We start from the raw sequence: 19,520 nt of genomic DNA, 5'->3' as shown, positions 1-19,520 counted from the left end.
GAAATGAGTTAGATATTTTATTGAAAACACATATTTTATGATTATAGGTCAGAAAGTCAATGCTATTTCTAGTCATTCAAATTATTATTTTGTATTCAGAAACACTGATGCCCCAACTTAATCTTTTTCAAGATAATCTAATTTTAATGGAATAATATTTTTTTAATGTAGAAGGCTTTAACTTCTTAAGAACACGTATCTTAATAGAAAAAATATAGATATATATAGTAAAATATAAAAAGTGCAACCAACTTTAAAATAGCAGTTAGCTTTGAGCATATCCATGGAATAGAGCAAGGGATATGACCTTTAGTGATATTTGTAAAAATTTATTTTTTCAAAGTAAAAAATATGAAATTAATAAAATCAAAGTTTGACATTTGTTCAAACACGGTTTTGGGCAAACTCTTGTCTTTCCCATATTATTACTTATAACTTTTGATACCTTTTAAATATTTTTAATAAACACTGGAAAATTAAAAATAAAATTGATGATACTTTGTCATTTACTAGGCTATATATTATAACCTGGTAATGGCTGGCTCTATGTGTAATTTGAATAAGTTTGCTAATAATGCTGGAACATTTTATAAAAACTTTAAAAAGTATTTTAATCTACCTATTTTAATGTATATATGTAAATGCTCTTTATACATTTTTATATTATTTTTCTAAAATCATTTTTGTCACCCTTTATTACCTTTTCTCTATTGAATATAGGATGCCTCATTTAGATGCCTAAGAACTAGAAGACATAAAAAATCTGAAACGGAATGTAGCCATCTTAAATTCAATTTTGGATAAAGATGGAGCATAAATAAATGAAATATGCTTAAAAAGAAAAAAATATGATTCACCTCTCAAGAGTTTCTGTTTGTTTTATCTTTACCACTCCTGTCAGATACATCAATCTTCTCTCTCTTTTTTAAGATCTTTATTTCTAACCCCATTCAGTCAGTCGTTAAATATATATGATATAACCCTGTCGTAATGCTGTAAGTACGGTCTAAAATTTGGTTGCCCCAATAGAGAGTGCTGTCATGTTGAAGTGAATAAAATAGGATGAACATTTTGAGTATGTCAGGAAACATGTACCAATCAATAGTAAAACTAATAGACATGCCATCATGAAATTTATACCCTAGCAGGAGATATAGAAGAGTAAACAGAAATTTCCAGTATTGTGAGATAAATGAAGTGATATGAAAAATACTGGAACTATGAAATAACAGAGGAGGTACCTATCCCAACCACAGAAGTTGAGAAGACGTCCTTTAGAGAAGCAGCATCTAATTGGAGATCTGAAGGATGTGGGTGATTTAGTTAGGCAAAAATTGAAAAGACAAAGGTTTTTGTAGACATATTCATGAGTTCTTAAGCAAGAGAGAAAGCACAGTGTCTTAAAGAAAAGAAACATTAATATGCTAGTAGCTTGATTTTTGAGGGAAGGATAAGCAGTGTAAAGTGCAATTAGAGAGGAGTTTTGAAAAGCCTTGCATATGTTCCAGTAAAGAATTGAATTTTGTTCTTAGGGAGTGACATAATCTAATTCATATTTAAGAAAGATCACTGTGGCTTCAGTCCCTGCTCCATCTTACCATATATTATTCACTTTAAAATTTTTTTCAGGAGGCAATTCTCTAACTTCCCAAACCTGGTCATATCTGCCTTATTTATGCTCACCTTGCAGTTTTTACTTTGCCTTCAGAATGCATGATATAATTATAATGAAACAATAAATTATGAGAGTAGATGCTCAATATCTTATTCTTCCTCCTGCATCATAATATCCAAAATAGTAAGGTCAAACTGTCTGGTTTATTGCTGTACCTTCAGTGTCTGTCTCAGTGCCTTTCATATAGTAGCTGCTCAATAAGTATGTAATGAATAAATAATTTACAGGGATCTAAGTATCACAGATAAGACAGTTTTCAAAATTAACTAATAATTTAGCTAAAAATTTTCAAAAATCACTATCAATTTTAACCTCGTTCTCATTCTTTTCTCCCTGAATGCATTTAATAAATGTTTATTAAGGGCCTACGTGTGCCAAGTATTGTAGTAGAAACTGAGGAAAATAAGTGATGTTGTGTGTGAATAATGAATGTTTTAAAAATTAATGGCCATATCTCAAGCAAGGTGTTTAATGGAGACATAATTAACAATATCAAATATGCAGCTAATTATATGTATTTCTTCCTCTTATTGCAACTGTTTTAAAAAAGTTTTTATTTTTTATGGATCCCCTATACTATAGTTACATGTCAACTTTCAAATGATTTTTTTTTTTTTTTTGAGACAGAATCTCTCTCTGTCACCCTGGATATTGTGCAGTGGCATCATCATAGCTCACTGCAACCTCAAACTCCTGACCTCAAGTGATCCTCTCACCTCAGCCTTCCAGAGTGCTAGGATTACAGGCATGAGCTACCATGCCCAGCCTCAAATGATTTTTTATGCCAGGAGAGAAAGAATTGAATAAGCAGAGTTTCTTTTAAAGTATAATTACAGAATTGCTATTTGTAATTTGTTAACAAAGATAAAACACTATCAGAAGATAAATGAATTGGACATAACTATCTTTTTTCTGTTCTTAAAGATCTACTTAATTTTCTTGATCAATGATAAGTAGGTTCTTCTCTATTTAGGAAATGTTACCTCATGTAAAAAATAAATTTTTGTAGGTAGAAAATGAATATGATTTTAGACAATGATTAGTAATTATTCTGGTTTTAAAAAATGTCATTCCATTTATGAATAACACCAACAAGTGTACTTATAAAGTACCTACATTCAAATGGAAGTCTATTTAGAATTTTGGTTTTCAAGAAGACAAAATTAATTTTAGCTCTTAAAGTTATGCTTTGTGCTTAGTAGGGAACAGGAGCCCCAGAGAACCCAGCTTAGTTAAATTTCATGCAGTGTATTAGCACACTACTTCATGATCTTTAGTGGAACTAAATGACCATGTGGTAGAGTTTAGAAGAGAAACTCCTATCAAAAGAAATAAGGCATTAATCAGAAAGAAAAGAAAGTTGAGAGAATCTTCTTTTATTTATTTATTTTTTTGCCAGGGAAATGTGAAGATTTATCATAATCTAAAGTTATCCAATTTGATTTTTTCCACACTCTATTACTGAAACAGAAATTAAAAGTGTGTTAAAGAAAATGATCTATGTTCTTTTGTTAGATTAAGAGAAAATTGTGAGGTAAAAATAATCAAATTTCATTTTAGCAAAATTACATAAGCAGATTAGTTATTCAAAAATGAAAAAAGTTAGTGATAAATAAAACCTTTAATGAGTAAGTTAATTAAGCTTTTTTGTCATTAGCATTTACATATTAGATACAAGCACCATGATTGAATCTACTAGTTTATTAAAAATTATGGGCACACCAAGGCATGGACTTCTAAAAGCTAAAAGCACTGTGACAAAAGGAGTTACATCATTTTTAAAGGAAAATAAGGGAAAAGGAAGTCAAAGTAAATGGCAACTAACAGTTAAAATTTAAGACAAGGAGAATGTCACAAATAATCACATTCATTTCTTCATTCTTGAAGTTGTGCATTTCTTTATTCGTGTGTATTAATTATTTGTATTTTAATTTTAATGACAGGTTTCATTTCTGTGTGTGGTACATGAAATAATTTAGGCTATTTACCTAAAGAAAACCATTGTTCCCTAGTGGAAGTTATGAAATTACTGGCATCATGCAGAGGAATAATTTCAGATAGCTATTATTTGGTTTGAGTGGGAGCTGATGAGCAGAATAAATTCAAGAAATGTCTATTGTTTACCTGCTATTCTACCAATATTTTCAAATTTAATTTTCACAAAAATTCTATCATTTATTTTTATTCTCATTTTATAGATAAGGAAACTGAAGCTCATGAAGTATCATAAAATATCTTCCATAACACCAGTATCTCTCTTTTAGGGAGTCAGGATTTATATAAAAATATGTCTCATTCTAATACATGTTTTTCCCTCAGTGTATATTGAGTGTCGTAGACCTCCCACATCAAGTTGATAATGATAGCAATTGCAAAAGTAATAGTAATAATTTTAGTGATAACACATTTATTGTGTTCACTATGTTCCAGACATTGTCCCCAGGACTTTATATACATTAATTATTTTTTAGTTTGAAAAAGAACCCTATGAAATATGTACTGTTTTGTCCCAGTTTTATGTATGAGAAAAAAAAAATTTCTTGGAAATAGGATTAGCCACTATTTTATTGTGTCTGCATAGGTTTCTATGATTCTAGAGATGCAAAATGGTGAGATGTAGGTCTTTAATAAATTAAAATGTTAAAGATACTTTCTATTTCAATGTGGTTTTAAATATGTCATCCTTTTAATAATTTATTATTTAAAATGTCATTAATCAAGTCCTAAATGGGTTATGAAGTATTCAAGTCCTAAAGAGAGAGAAGATGGAGAATAGACCTACCCACATTTAAGGATGGGTAAAGAATGATGTGGAAATATTTGAGCTTCCTAGTGCTGGGGACACCTAAAAGGAGTAATTAAATTTACTTTTTGATTTAGGATGTTGGGACAGAATCTTTGAAAAGCTATCAACATTGTAAACAGATGTCTAACTGTAGATAGAGAGAGATGGTGATTTTGATCTGTGTAAGGGAGAAAGAAGTATTAATAATAGCTAACTGACAATTCTCATAATTGTAAATATAGGGAGTAATTGGAATCTTCTTTCAGGAGTAGTTGGCCTCTCCTTTTTTTGGAACTTCTTTACTACTTTATTACCTTACTACTTTTTTATAGCATCTTTACTACCTATTTTGTATCATTACTACATAGTAGTATTGTTGGTATTAGTTGATAGGTTAGTAAAAGTCCTGATGTACTTACTTAACATTTGAGAAAAAAAATGCATGTGACAGTGGTCAAGGGACCCATAGTAAAAACAAGGTGTCACAAGGAAAAGGACAGAAGAGATAGGAACCCCAGTGTGGAGTGAGTAATGAATAGCTTGAAAGAGCTGTCCCCAGAGGGTAGGAAGTAAGTTGGCTGGTATAGCAAAGAATGCATAGAAGGTTGCTTATTTGACTAAATGACTTCTTACCACCTGAAGAAAATATTATTATTTTAGGTCTTCAGAACAGAGAGTCAGTGAACTCAGAATACTGGGCAATCAGGAAATACAAGAAGCCCACCCAAATGGCAAGACCCAATTTGAATAACTTCATACAATTTTCAAAATGAGAAATCAGTACATTTTATTCGTTGATTTGTAGAGTCTAATGCCTAGTAATCTACAAAAGCGTTGAGAGATTTAGTATTTGTGAATCACTACACTGCCTTCAATATATTTTAATTTTATAATCACAGCTAAAGAACTATCTTTCCTACAGATCTCCTTAAATTCTCCTACATAGTATCTTTTAATGAGTTTTTTTTGCTGTAGATACAATATTGTTTACATTGGAACCCAGTATACACATACACAAAGCTTATTTTTAAAAATATCATTAAAATAACACTTTTTCTTACTATTTCATATTTTACATTTTTCTAGTATACTTCCTCTCCCCGCATCCCACCTTGCCAGTCATGACCACTAAATGCAACTCAGTCATGGTTCAGATTTGCATTGCTTGGACATTGGAGCACAAAAAATTTATAATTTATATTAATAGATAATTATACTAAATTTACACATATGCTATAGGATAAAATAGATTTTGGAGGAAAATAGCAATCAATTCCATACTTTTCCAACTGGATAAAAATACATTTTAAATTTGCATATTAAATATTCATAGTCTAATGTTATTAAAACATTGAAAAGTATAATTTTAAATCTTTGGTTTTAAGATTTAAAGAGTTATGTTACAATAAATTGAGAGAAGTTGCACTATCAGTGATAATTAATATAAAATGCATTGATTTATGGCTAAAATTTCTTCATATTGTAGAGTTCCTTGAACTTTCAGTGATAGAAGGCAATGTGTAAGGCAGCAAGGAGATAAGGGTAGGAAATGCATTAAAAATCATACACAGTGGAGTTTTATGCTTTGTCATCTTGCTTTTTAAGGCCTGTTGAAATTGGGTTTCAATAGTATTTTATTTAAAGTAATTTATAGTTGGCTTTAATGTTTTAGAGGAAATAAATATGCATTTCATGCTCTGAACATTGACTTGACGTGTTTATAAAACATAGAGGAAGGTATTCTAATTTCTAAAAAATCAGATGGTCAAGGGATGTGCAAGAAATTCTTTTCAAATAGATTTTGCTACAGAACATTTTGTACAGGTTCTCATAAAGAAGGTTAATGTTTGAATTTATAAAGCAAATGACCAGAAAAATCTTACGCAATTTTAGTTCTAACCTACTAGGAAAAAATGTTTCTAGCTATAAACCTTTTAAATTACTTACTATATCACTGAGACTGTAATAATTTATGCACTCTATAGCAGCAAAAGTAGAAAGTTCATTATTTTGAAACCTTAAAAATCATAATTGAGTATTTTATAGAGTTAAATGTAAGTTGTCTTGATTTTCTGAACTGGTGCTTTCAGAAGTATTTGTCATTTTCAGAGATATTTTTCCTCAATGTGTGCTACCAGTCTTTATTATAATTATATAATCACTTAGTAATATTTCTTATTTTTCAAAAAATAGTTCAGATTTTAGGTTATATATTAGGGATAACCAAAAATCAATTGTACTGATTCGGAAGTATGACATATGACTTTTGATTCATTACTTTATTTCACATTCTTATGTATTTAGGTTTCTGACTAATAAACAAGAGGATTTTTTTTTGAGTGGGAGCTCTTTAAGTTATAACACTATATAATGAATTTGATGTGTTCCTGAATTAATTTTCAAAGTAAATCCAAATGTATAAATGAGAAAGTATTACTTTTATAAAATATCTCTGTCACAATTTCTCAATCTAAGGCAAATTTTATAGTTAACATAAAGCCAAATTTAAGTTACTCCTTATTCACTCTACTGTGTTATTCATAAATAAAATATGGGCAACAATACAATGTAGCCATTTTTAATATGTTTATAATTGAAAAAAGTCTACTGTTTTCTAAATTGAAGCATATATTGTATTTTTTTACATTAATATTAACAGTAAATAATTATTTCACGCATTAGAATATTACTTTGCAAACCAGGGAAAATATGAAGTATCATCAACTTCAAAATTAAAGAATCTTTTCAGAAATGACAAAAGGACATAGATTCAAGTTTGAGAGCAAGGATTAAATTTATACATCTGTACATAAAATATAAAATAAAAAAGTTTTAGAAGGAATTCAATTAAAGTTTGTGGCAGGATAATAGATTTCATGGAAATTCATAGAAGTATATTAATATAATCTATGAAGGAATGTTGTCTCTTACTTTAAAATGACTCATTTAGTTACTTCATTTAATTTAGCTTTAGGGAAGTTTTTTCACATTTATGTCTATTTCAATAAGAGAAACTATCTTTATTCAGTCTACTGAGGCAGAGATTATAATTGACTATTAATTTTTAGGTATTGGATACTATTTAAAATTTCATAGATATCGAAGTCTATGCCTTTAGCCAAAGTAGAAATGTGTGTCCATCTCTAATAATACTTTTCTTAATATTTCTTCATTTGACAGATCACTTTGCTGCAAGCTTTTTGCCCTAATAAGTACAGTTTGGATTTTTTTTCATTATTGTCCATTCTGTTTGGTTCAAGTATTATCCTACTTTATAGAAGAAGAAAAGGAGTGCATAAAAATCACACTTCATTTTTGAGAGTATATCTGAAATTTACGAAATTTTCCTTTGCTAATTACCCAGTTATTTCATTCAAATATCATTGAAAAATAATTTTTAAGTAGTAGTATACAACCTAAAACCATAATGCTTCTAGGACCCAGAAACAACAGAAGACATGACTTTGGTGTAGGCAAAGAGTTCTAAAAGACTAGTCAAAATATTTGCATTACAAATAAGGAAACGGGAGAAAGCAACAGAAGTCAATTTTATGTTTTCTTCTAATCATAAATGTTTGGTGGAAGAAAATATTAAAAACATTTAGTAAAACTGTTTTGTGATTATATGAATCTTCTTTGTTAATGACATCTCTTTCTAGAACACAGATATTTGAATTTAAACTTTAAAATTAAATCAAATTAATTGATAGAAATTTGATTAATTGATGGACAAAGTACAAAGAATTTAAGGGTATAATTTTCATCTTCTATTAGAAAAATCCTATTTCATTACAGTACAGTGAAGAAAATGAAAACATGCATTCATTTATTCAGTTCACAATATATTTACTGAATGTCTACTTAGTACCAAAGACCTACTCTTGGTCTTAAAAGCTAGTGTCAAACTTCTCTTGGTCAATTAACTTCCATTTATAAAAACAAACCAACCAGCTAATTTGTTTACATCTAGATAAATATCCTTGTATTGATATGTAGATCTTTCTTTTGCAATTTAATTACCTGTATTTTGGAAACTTTTAAGGAGGACTTCCTATGTGGTGGTGTTAATGATTGCGTGTATGTTTGTGAGTGTGTCTATAACACGTTAGATTTTAGTATGTATATAAATTTTAGGGTATATATATGTGTGTATTTGTATATTTGTGTGTTTTGGGGGAGATGCCCCCCCTTTTTATTTAAATAAAGAGCTCCATAAAGTAGCTTGAACTTAAATAAAATTTCTTGTTCTTTCCCAAGAAAATTTAAATAATTATAATTCACAGACATCATAGAAGAGAAATAATTTATTCCAGTTTTTTTATCTAAGAATATATTTTAATGAGATATGGATATGATCTCAACATTTATTCCAGTTTTGAATACAATTTGAGACATTGTTTTATATAGCCTTTAAGAGGAACAAAATTTTATTTAAACCAAATGTTATGGTTTACCAAAGGACAGTAATCTCAAGTCATCTTTGCCAAAATTCTTTAAGGATATTAACTCACTGTATAAGAGAAGAAAGTTGATTCTCATACAGATATCCAATAGCACTGTTGTTTTTTAGACCACTTATGTTATATTTTAAGACTAAGGATTTTATATATATAATTTGATCTGGAAAAACATGTCACCACTATAAAATGCATCCATGTGACAAAAAACTACTTGTACCCCCTAAATCTATTGAAATAGAAAGAAAGAAGGAAAGAAAGAAGGAAGAAGGAAGGGAGGAAGTGAGAGAAAAGAAAAAGAAAAGAAAAGAAAAAAAGATATCATTTAGCAAGTATATATTACAAAAACTCAATGATAGCAGTGTTCGATGTGATTTTTAATATATCACATCCTTAAGCTGAAAATTTATAATTAAAGGGAATAATTAAACATTTAGGCTCATCTTCCAGTAGAAGGCCTATTTCTGGATAACCAGATGATTACAGTTGATGAGGGATAGCTTTTTATTAAAGAAAAATACATCCTACTAAATACAGAAGTAATGATAGAATTAGAAGCCACCATTTTTCAAAATTTAATTGAATAATTAATATAGCAAAGATTGTCAAGAAATGTCAAAATCACCAGGTGAAATATTTTAGGAAAAGTACTATTCAGGTTATAAAAATAGAGACATAACTAAATGTGAGATACAGACCTTGATTGGACATGTAGGTAAATTTGAAATAGGCTACCTTTTTAGATAACATTAAAGAATGCATGTCAGTTTTATTATATATGGAAATGATATTATGGTTATGTAGGAAATTACATTTTTCAAAGAGGCTGACTAAAGTTTGTAGAATTAATACATTGTGATATCTAAAATTTACTTTGAAAATACTACAAATGATAAAAATGTAGCATGATATTTGTAATTACTAAATCTAAGCAATGCAATTCATTCACATTTATATCTTTCTGTATCTTTTACATTTGGGGAGAAAATTGTTCAAAATAAAACATGTTTAAAAAATATTATAGAATAGAATGAACTTCTGTTATCCAGCCTACTTTTTGCATTTAATTACTTTATCAAAAGAAACTTTTTTTTAGTATTTAACATATATTCACATTACTTAAACCATGCAAATTAGAAATAAGGAAAAAGATGAATATTCAATAGAATTAATCTGCAGGATCTAGAAGGAATTAAATTGCCTCAGTATATATTTTCTCTACTAATGATATATTTAATTATTATATTTCCAAGTTTCAAAAGTTGCAGACCTTTTTTTACCCACCATTAATTTTTACAAAAATTTTAGTTTTAAGTGTTTTCATATTTTAGAATACAAACTTTACCACAGGTAAATATCTAGAGAGCAAATAGTGTAGCTTTTAGAATTGGTCTAACTCTACTTAGATTTCCAAAGTTATGCAAATGAAATTACTTATAACAGAATTCTCTTGTAATTGTATGGTTTCATTAACACCTTGTAAGAAGTGAGAAAGTAGAAAAGATTCCCTATCAAGTTGCAAATTATTATGAAAGTACAAGACAGTCTAAAACATTGAAAGCTTCTTGGGACAGAAAAATTTAGTAATGAAATTTATAAGTTTATGACTATAAATATCAAATTGATATTGGAGGAAAGTTTAATGCATGAAACAACTAATTGTGAATTGAGGAATCAGAGAAGAGAGAGAGTATGGATATATAATTTGTTTGGGGTACCATAAATAACACTGTAATGATTATCTTGTTATGTAACGGGAAGTGACCATACCATAGTTGTCATCATTTGTAAGAAATGGCTTTACTCCGACAGTATTTTATGACAAATTTTTTAACAATTTATGAAAAGGGCTCTGAAGCAATTTAAGGTAATGTAGTCACTGAATTGTAAATAATAAATAAGTTTAAGACTTGTTACAACAAAAATAATACTATTTACCAATATTTTATGAATATCTGAAGGTTATGGAATTTTTATTTTTTATATATCACACCTCAAAATACATAAACATATATACACACACACAAATACAACCTGGTCTGGGACTTTGGTTTTATTGAAACATCTGAATTTATGCAAGTAATTTTTTTCAAGGAAAGAATTTTTGCAAACTGTGTTTGTAGTCAGCCACAAGAACTGCATAAGGATCAATAATAATTTAAAATATCTATTTCAATAAGCCTTAAAATTAAATTTTCTTTACATCCATATAATCTACTGATTATAAAGCTCTTGGTACATATAACTACTAGAAGTAAGTTACTCAAGGGCTAAGATTTTTACATGCTTTGCTCACAAGAATACCAAGTGTGCAAAAATTACTTGGCAAATAATAAACATGAAATTAATATACTTCTATTTAGGGCCATATAAGAATCTATTTCACCACAGGTAGTAATTTTTCTTTAATACTGTGAAAACCTACAGTAAGATTGTTTGAAATAATGCAGATATGGATATTACACGTTTGGGGAGTAGTTTCCATTTTATGCAGCAATACCCATTTTATAAATTTGTCAATGATGCAACCCCACATTTTACTAAGTTTGTTTTTTGGAACTCACCATATAGCATTAATATTGCTTTTTTATATTAGACAATTTAATAGGCTAAAAGTTTTGATTTGCCATCTTTTACTTTCTAGTTAATCGTTGGAATTGACTACTGTATTTCTTTTTTTGTAAATTGTCTGATCATGCCATTTACTAGTTCTCAGAACTTCTCCATCACCCTTACTTTTAAGATGTTTTCCATGTATGGTTTTGAACTTCAGTATTTTATATAATTTTAATCTTTAGCTAAGTATTCCATCCTGTTAGAAAGATTCCATATCTTCATCCTACTCTGCCACACCAAGAAAAAAATAATGCAGTATCTATAAGTGATTTTAAAAGAGGAATGGCATATACCAACAGTGATGCTTTAAAAGTATATTTATAAAATGTACAAAAAGAAAGGAAACTGAAGCCACATCATTAGCATTATTTGGCCAAATATAATATTTACACTTTTCTGTAAGTATTTTAAGGTTATTATTACATTTTTAATTTGATGCTTTATACTAAACTCAAATCCCTGATATTATCCAGTATTCAATACTCTTATTAATTCAGAACAAACCACTCTTTCAATAACTTTGCACTTTTGTAACCATTTATAAAATGATTCTTGTATTAGTTTTTAGTTTGGTTTCATAACAAACAGGTCATATCTGTGATTAAAATCTCCCAAGTCCACAATTTAAAAAGAACCAATATTTTTGTTTTTGTTTTTTGTTTTTACCCTGCTTTGAATTCACTGAGCTTCCTAAATATGTGCGTTTCTCTGTGATGACATTTAGAAAATTTTGGTCATTATTTTTTTTAAACAATATTTATTCTCCTCTCTTTCTGGAATTCCAAATATATGTATGCAAGACGTCTTCCTTTTGGTCCTCAGTTCACTGATGTTCTTTTCTTTTCTTTTTTTCTCAACATTTTTTTTTCTCTGTATATGTCAATGTGGATAATTTTTATTAACCTGTGTTTCAGGTTCACTGATCGTTTTTTCTTCTTTGCCCAATATGTTTTCAATTTTAACTGACAGATTTTTTTTATTTCAGATATTGCATTCTTCTGTTCCAGAATTTGCTCTTGATTCCATTGTTTGTTTTGTTATGTTTTGTAGTTTTTCATATCTCTCCTGATAAATCTCAGTATCTTCATTCATTTTAGTCATCTTTGCTATGGATCCCTTAAGAAATTTATCATAGCTTTTTTAAGTCCTCCCCATCACAATATCTAGTCTGTGTATTTGTTTCAATTGACAGATTATTTTTCTCTTTATAACGAGACACATTTTCCTATTTCTTCACATTTAGTTAATTTGTATTGTACACTGGACATTATGGATGATATATATAGAGACTCTGGATATGTCCATTTTCTTCTAAAAACTTTTGATTTGTCTTCTAGCAGGCAGTTAATTTGTTCACAGTTCACCTTGATTTTTTGAAGCCTTGTGTTTAGGCTTCGTTAGGATGATATCAGTCTATTTTGAGTTTTACTAGGTTGTGGAGACAAATCCTTAGTCAGGAGATAAGGCTTTTCTTCTGAAGACATAGGTATTTTGTTATATCTATGGAAAACCAGAGAGTGTAAACTTTGCAAAAAGCCTCTTGGATTTGATGGGACTTGAAATGCAAACCCTCAGCTCCCTTAGGAGTTGGGGTGCTAAAATCTCTACTAAGCTCCTTCAGACTTTCAACTGTTTTCCTTGGGCTGCGTTTAGTATCACTCAGCACAAAGGCAGTTTAAGAGGTCAGGTAATGTTTAAGGATATGAAGCTTTTGGACTCACACCTCTGTGGGTCCCCCTCACAACCCCACCCTCCACCCCAATTTGCAGGTGCTCTATTGGCCAAAAAAGTCCAACCTCTGATTCCTCAACAGGATCAATAAAACTGCAGCTTTCTGCTTGAGTCTTTTAACTTCCTCCTGCCACTACCCTCCCTCACATGAAGAGAAGACAGGGGCATGCCTTCCGGGGAGGGTGGATGGGGTGTCTCAAATATGAAACTTCTCATTCAAGGGTTTCCCCTTTCAACGGTGTCCCCTTTACTTTCTACCTCCCTTAGGCCTCTTTCAAGTATTCTCATTCTCCCCTACATCCAGAATTTATTCTTATTAGCAGAAGTCTTAGCCCAATCTAAGCTATTCTGCCCTTATCAGAAACTAAAAATATCCCAGTGTAGTTTTTTCCACAGTCCTTTAAATTAACTAACATCTAATCATTTAACATCATTTGAAATCATAGAGCTGTTAAGTTTGTGTTTTAAGATTTATTTTCTGACTCTTTGAGACTGTTTTTGGGGTGCTCCCCTTCTCCCAAGTTGCCATCATATCATATAGCTTCATGTTACTTTCACCTTCTACCAATATCATATATAGATGTTTTTATTTATATATTTACTCTAATTTCTTCTTTTTTAGCCAGTTCTAAATACCTTGAATATGATGACATAAAACCAAATGAAATTTAATGTTAGAATAGTTTTGTACTTTATTTTTAGGTTGGAAATGCAGTTAGTTTCTCAGGAGTGAATCAGAGTTATCACTCTAGGGTGGAACAAGTCGAGTAGAAAATTCCCAGAGTTCAAGAGGAATTGCTGCACTCTGTCAGCAGACTCCTAATGGGGACTAGAGCAGGTGATGGATTTGTGTGTTTTCATTCCCAAAACTTAAGGACTTAGCTTTTTTCCTACCTCCTGAAGCATCCTTTACCTGTGCCCCTTATTAAGCCAAGAATAAATACAGAGAATTGGATGTGGAAATTTACTGAGAGGCTTGCAGTATTTGCAGTGGCAGCTGCTATGCACTGAATGATTATGTCCTCCCAAATATATACCTTAAAGTCTAATTCCCAGTGTGATGGTAATTGAAGGTGGGGCCTTTGGGAAATAATTAAGTAATGAGAGTGGAGCCCTCATGATAGGATTAAATGTTATACAAAGAGAGGTTACTTCCTCTCTCTCTGCTCTTGGCCCTGTGAGGATTCTATGAGAAGATGGCTATCTGCAAAACAAGAATAGTACCCTCACCAGACACTGGATCTGCTAGCACCTTGGTCTTGGACTTCCGAATCTTCAGAACTGTGAGAAATAAATGTTTATTGTTTAAGCCACCCAGTCTGTGGTATTCTGTTAGAGTAGCCTGAAGTAAGATAGCAACTCAACAGAAAAATCTTCCTATTTTTCTACCATAATCGTCTCTCATTGTCACATATTACATTTTTCACTGTAGGCCACTCTTATCTAAAATGTACACTGGACAGAGGGAGAGAGAGACATGTCCCATGACATACTTTACCAAAATTGGGGGCATATAGCCCATCATACCTGGTGGGTGTTTGTCTTAGTCCATTTGGGTTGCTGTTGTTACCAAAACTTTGACACTTGTCCTTGGCCGCATCAGAAGAAGGAGAATAACTGGTTGGAGGAGAAGGAAAGAGCAGTTTATTAATTTGTCAACAAATGAGGAGGATGGAGACTCATGTCTCAAATGCCGTCATCCTAACAATAAGCAGAAATACAGAGCTTTTAAAGGGTGGGTTCTCAGCTTCAGGCAATTGCTATTCAACTACTGTTGATGATCCTGACTGTCCCATCTTCATCCCATCTGCCTGAAGACAATCATTTAACCTCCACCCAGGACTTCCATTTGCCAGGTTGGGCTGAGTCATCCATCTCCTATAGCACAAAGAGCAAAAGACATTATCTTACCCTTCCCAATCACTGGTCTGAGGCAGATATGCAGGTTTTCGTTCTCAAAAAGGAAGGGGGAATGTTTCTAAAGAGACAGAAAATATTTTTGCCATTTTTTTTCAGGCCATTCCCTCTGTTACACTATAACAAAGTACCATAGGCTGGATGGTTTATGAACAGCAGACAATTATTTCTCACAGTTCTGGAGGCTGGAAGTCTGAGATCAGGGTGCCAGCACAGTCAGGTTCTGGAGAGGGCACTCTTCTGTGTTGCAGACTGCCCATTCCATTCCTTGCTGTATCCTCACATGGGGGAAAGGACAAAAGAAAGCTCTCTGAGGTCCCTTTATGAGGGCACTATCACATTGGGGATTAGGATTTCAACATGTTAATTTGCGTAGTAGGGGAGAAGGACACAAACATTCAGTCCTTTGTAGTATTCCCAAGTTAAAATGGTAAAGACTGAAATAAGTTTGAATTATAAAAATAAACAATCCAACACAAACACATACACAATTTTTAAATTTGATTGTCATAGATTTTCCAAAATTTATTCCACCAGGGTATCCTCTTTCGTTACTGTAATTTTCTCCTCTACCTGCCCTTTTGTTCTGTATGCCACTGTTAAATTCAGGTTGGTTTCAGTCCTTGCGTGTCACCTTACCAGTGGTCTTTCATTGATCCTCTATTGCCTTCCACTCTCATTGGGTAATTTAAGATATTTTATTGTCAGCTAATTGTGTTAATCCTCATTTGATTCAACAGTATGGTATTCATGAGCTTGCTATCATTCTCTTGTTTCATGTGTTTGTTCATATTAACACTTGAGGATTCAATATTCGTAGAAAGTTCCACTTTTCTTCCTTAAAACTGCAGCTCATACTCTCTCACTTATATCCTGAATAAAATTTCCTTAAACAATTTGATATTTAAAATTTAAATATTTTCCACTATCAATTAGTACATATGTGCATAAAGTATAATTATTTGACATAATCTTCTAAAGAGAAAAATAATATGCTAATATGTCATTATTCTCCTGTTACAAAACCAAAGTCTGTTCATACTGCTGAAAAAAAAAAAATACCATAGAGTGGATAGTTTATAAACAACAGAAACTTGGTTCTTACAGTTCTGGAGGCTGAGGAAGTCCATGATCAAGGTTCTGGCATATTCATTCTCTAGTGAGGGCCTACTTCTTAGTTCATACATAGCCTTTTTGTTTGTTTTGTTTTGTTTTTTGCTATGTCTTCACATGGTTGAAAGGGGAAGGAAGTTTCCAGAGTATCTTTTATAAGAGCACTAATTACATTCATTAGGGCTCCACTTTCATAACTCAGTCACCTCCCAAAGACCCCATCTCCAAATATCATCACATTGGAGACTGGTTTTAGACATGTGACATTTGAAGGGATATCGGGAGTTCATGACATCCCTGATAAAGATAGGGTCCCCAGGAAAAATGTGCTGCAAGAGATGGAAGAAACAGAAAAACAGACACAGAAATAGTATTTAAAACAGTGGGGAAATCAAGGGACCACCAGCACTCTTTGTGCCAGGTGGCAATGTCTGAAACCCAGCACTTGCTTTTTATTCTCTTTGCCATGCTGCAAAATACAATGATCTCATGCGAAAAAATCATGGGATACAATGATCAAAGGTCTCAGGGATCCCCCCAAAATCACAAGGTGTCCTAGCTAATTCCCTTCTCCTTTCTAGAACGGAAAAACATATAATTCTTCAGTAGGTACAACACTTTTGATCAAGGTAAGCTAATTTTATCCCAAGCTAAAGCTATGTACATAGATATCAATCTTCTAACTTCAGTAGCTGTGACCATTTTGATCAAGGAACAAAGAAACTACATGCTTTCCACTGGGAGACTGGTTTTACATTAACTGAGGCATTGTGGTGAGAAAGGGAGAAAAGGAACTTGGCCCGGTGTTCTAACAATGGAAGCCTGAAGACCCTTCTCCCAGGCTGACATATGACAGTCTACCTCTACAGCCAAGAGAAGTTTTCATGTCAGGCCACTCTGAGGCTTTTCAGCCATGAGACCTCTTAGGCTCTGAGGTTGGAGCATGCTTTGCTGTACTCCCAGATCGCTGATATGTGTCCCCCAACTAGGCAGTTAACATCTGCCTTTATTTCAGGCTTCTGGTCAGGCAATTCCTTCACCTCTTTCCTCCCACAGCCTCAGACACAGCATCCCTAAGTCCCTGTGGTCTGAATCCCATCAGAGGGACACAGACATTCAGTCCATTGCAGCACCTGCAGCTTGTAGAACCTATATTTAATGACTGACTCATGGAAAGTGAAGTTTTCATTAATTTCACCTGTGGAATATGCTGGGCTTTTCTGTTCTATCTCTGAAAATGTTTTTGATGTATTGTACTTTTGTTCAGCAGGATTTTTTTAAATGTTTTTCTTTGTTTTCTTCCACAATTTGCTTTTCTCAGTCTTTTGAATTTGGCTTCTTTGTGCAAAGTGACAACCTGTTGGCCAGAAATCTGTGAGAACCCATTTAAAAATCAAAGTAATGTTACTGTTTCTCTGTGTTTTAACTTTGGTATCTTCAGTGTTTAACACTGAATCCTTTATGAACTCTTATTTTTGTAGATAAGTTGGAAAGCTTTCATGTGCTTATGTTGCAACTGATCTTTAAGACATCCCAACTTCTATTTGTATACTTTTTGTCACACTTTTTTGACCACACTTTCAATTGATCAAGTTTTCTGATCATTCAGTGTTAAATAATTTCCTTCAAATGCCTGCAGGATCATGTTGGTGAACACCTTCACCTTAGAAGTTTCTGTTGTTAACTCATAGGTTTTTTTCTCCCACAATATTGTTTATGCTAAAATAAGCTGTTAATAGAGTTTCTCTTTTAAAATGTGAAATAAATTTTCCTGTTTTAATGGGTTTTATTCATAGAGGAAAAAAATGTGCTCATATTTAAGCCAGAAAGAAGGTTGTTTGTAAGTAGAATACTTCACTTTGACTGACTGCATTATTTTTATTTTAACTTAAGTGTCCTGTGAGGTTAGTGTCAATTTCTATCAGATTTTCTTCCTTGTAATTTTAATCTTCATTTGTGTTTTTAAAGTTTATTATTTATGATTTTTTTTTCTTACTCTGCCATTATTGTTAAAGAAATTAACGTATTTGGTATTTCTAATTTTAGTTGTAAATTACCACTTCCATAAGTAATTTTTCAGAACCAATTTTTTTCTGAATACCTTATTATTTTATTAACCATGACTTTGAAATAATGAAATATAGAGTTCTAGAATGATAAGACAAAATGTATCAAGTAGAAGTATATATTTTTACTTGTTCTCTGTTTTGTTAAACAAATTACTTATTAAGTAGTTAAGTTTTACCCTGTGTATAGCTATGTTATAGTCATATGGTAAGTCGATACAAGAACATTTGTAAAAATTACTTTATATTGTTTATGTTAGTTTACAATGTTTTCAAGTATTTGTGAAGTTTACTTAAAATTATAAATTAAGAAGGGGCAATTAGGAAGACCAATGAAGCTGAAATATTAACAAATTAAATACCATAAAAGAATCATATAACTCAAATGTCCTTTTTCTAAAGGACTATCAATTCTAAATATAAAAACATAGGTTAGAAAAAAAGCCCTTTAAATATGATAGCTTTAAGGCCGGGCGAGGTAGCTCATGCCTGCAATCCTAGCACTCTGGGAGGCCGAGGCGGATGGATCCTTTGAGCTCAGGAGTTTGAGACCTCACTGAGCAAGAGTGAGATCTCTGTCTCTACTAAAAAAATAGAAAGAAATTATATGGACAACTAAAAATATATAGAAAAAATTAGCTGGACATGGTGGCACATGCCTGTAGTCCCAGCTATTCGAGAGGTTGAGGCAGAAGGATTGCTTGAGCCCAAGAGTTTGAGATTGCTGTGAGCTAGGCTGACGCCACGACACTGTAGCCAAGGTGACAGAGTAGGACTCTCCCTCAAAAAAAAAAAAAAAAAATGATAGCTTTAAATATTTTCTTTGCTTCCAGCATTATAAAATTTAGTCTTTGTTATTTGTTTTTAATACACTAGCAACATAAAGACATAGGGAGGTGATACTATTTACAATTTATATTCACTTTCAATCATAATATAAGGATCCAAATGGTATTGGTTCTCTAATGTTTACTCAACTCTTCTACAAGTTTAAATGATCTCGTAACACTAAGAACATTTAGATTAATGGTTACTGTTTTAGCAATCTCTCTTCTTTAAATACTTATTACTATATTCATTTTCACTAAACTTGAAGAAAATACTCAGATTAACTAAATTTTATGTTTTTTAGAAAGAATTTTTAAGAAAATTATCAATAA

At 31.5% G+C, this 19,520-nt stretch overlaps 1 protein-coding gene and 1 long non-coding RNA gene across 2 annotated transcripts in view; one reads left to right on the top strand and one right to left on the bottom strand.

Annotated features, from left to right (window-relative positions):
- Positions 1–19,520, top strand: part of EPHA6 (EPH receptor A6) — an 836,036-nt gene that overhangs the window by 96,629 nt on the left and 719,887 nt on the right. The window lies entirely within an intron of this gene.
- The window catches only part of LOC123642497, a 30,726-nt gene that overhangs the window by 7,127 nt on the left and 4,079 nt on the right, over positions 1–19,520 (bottom strand). The window contains exon 2 of the long non-coding RNA XR_006736472.1: positions 14,792–14,881. This is a non-coding gene — a long non-coding RNA (uncharacterized LOC123642497). The remainder of the gene's footprint in view (positions 1–14,791; positions 14,882–19,520) is intronic.

The sequence above is a fragment of the Lemur catta genome, chromosome 1 (assembly GCF_020740605.2).
Source record: "Lemur catta isolate mLemCat1 chromosome 1, mLemCat1.pri, whole genome shotgun sequence".
NCBI lineage: Eukaryota > Metazoa > Chordata > Mammalia > Primates > Lemuridae > Lemur > Lemur catta.
Note: the sequence above shows the minus strand (reverse complement) of the source record. Positions and strands in the feature narration are given on the sequence as shown.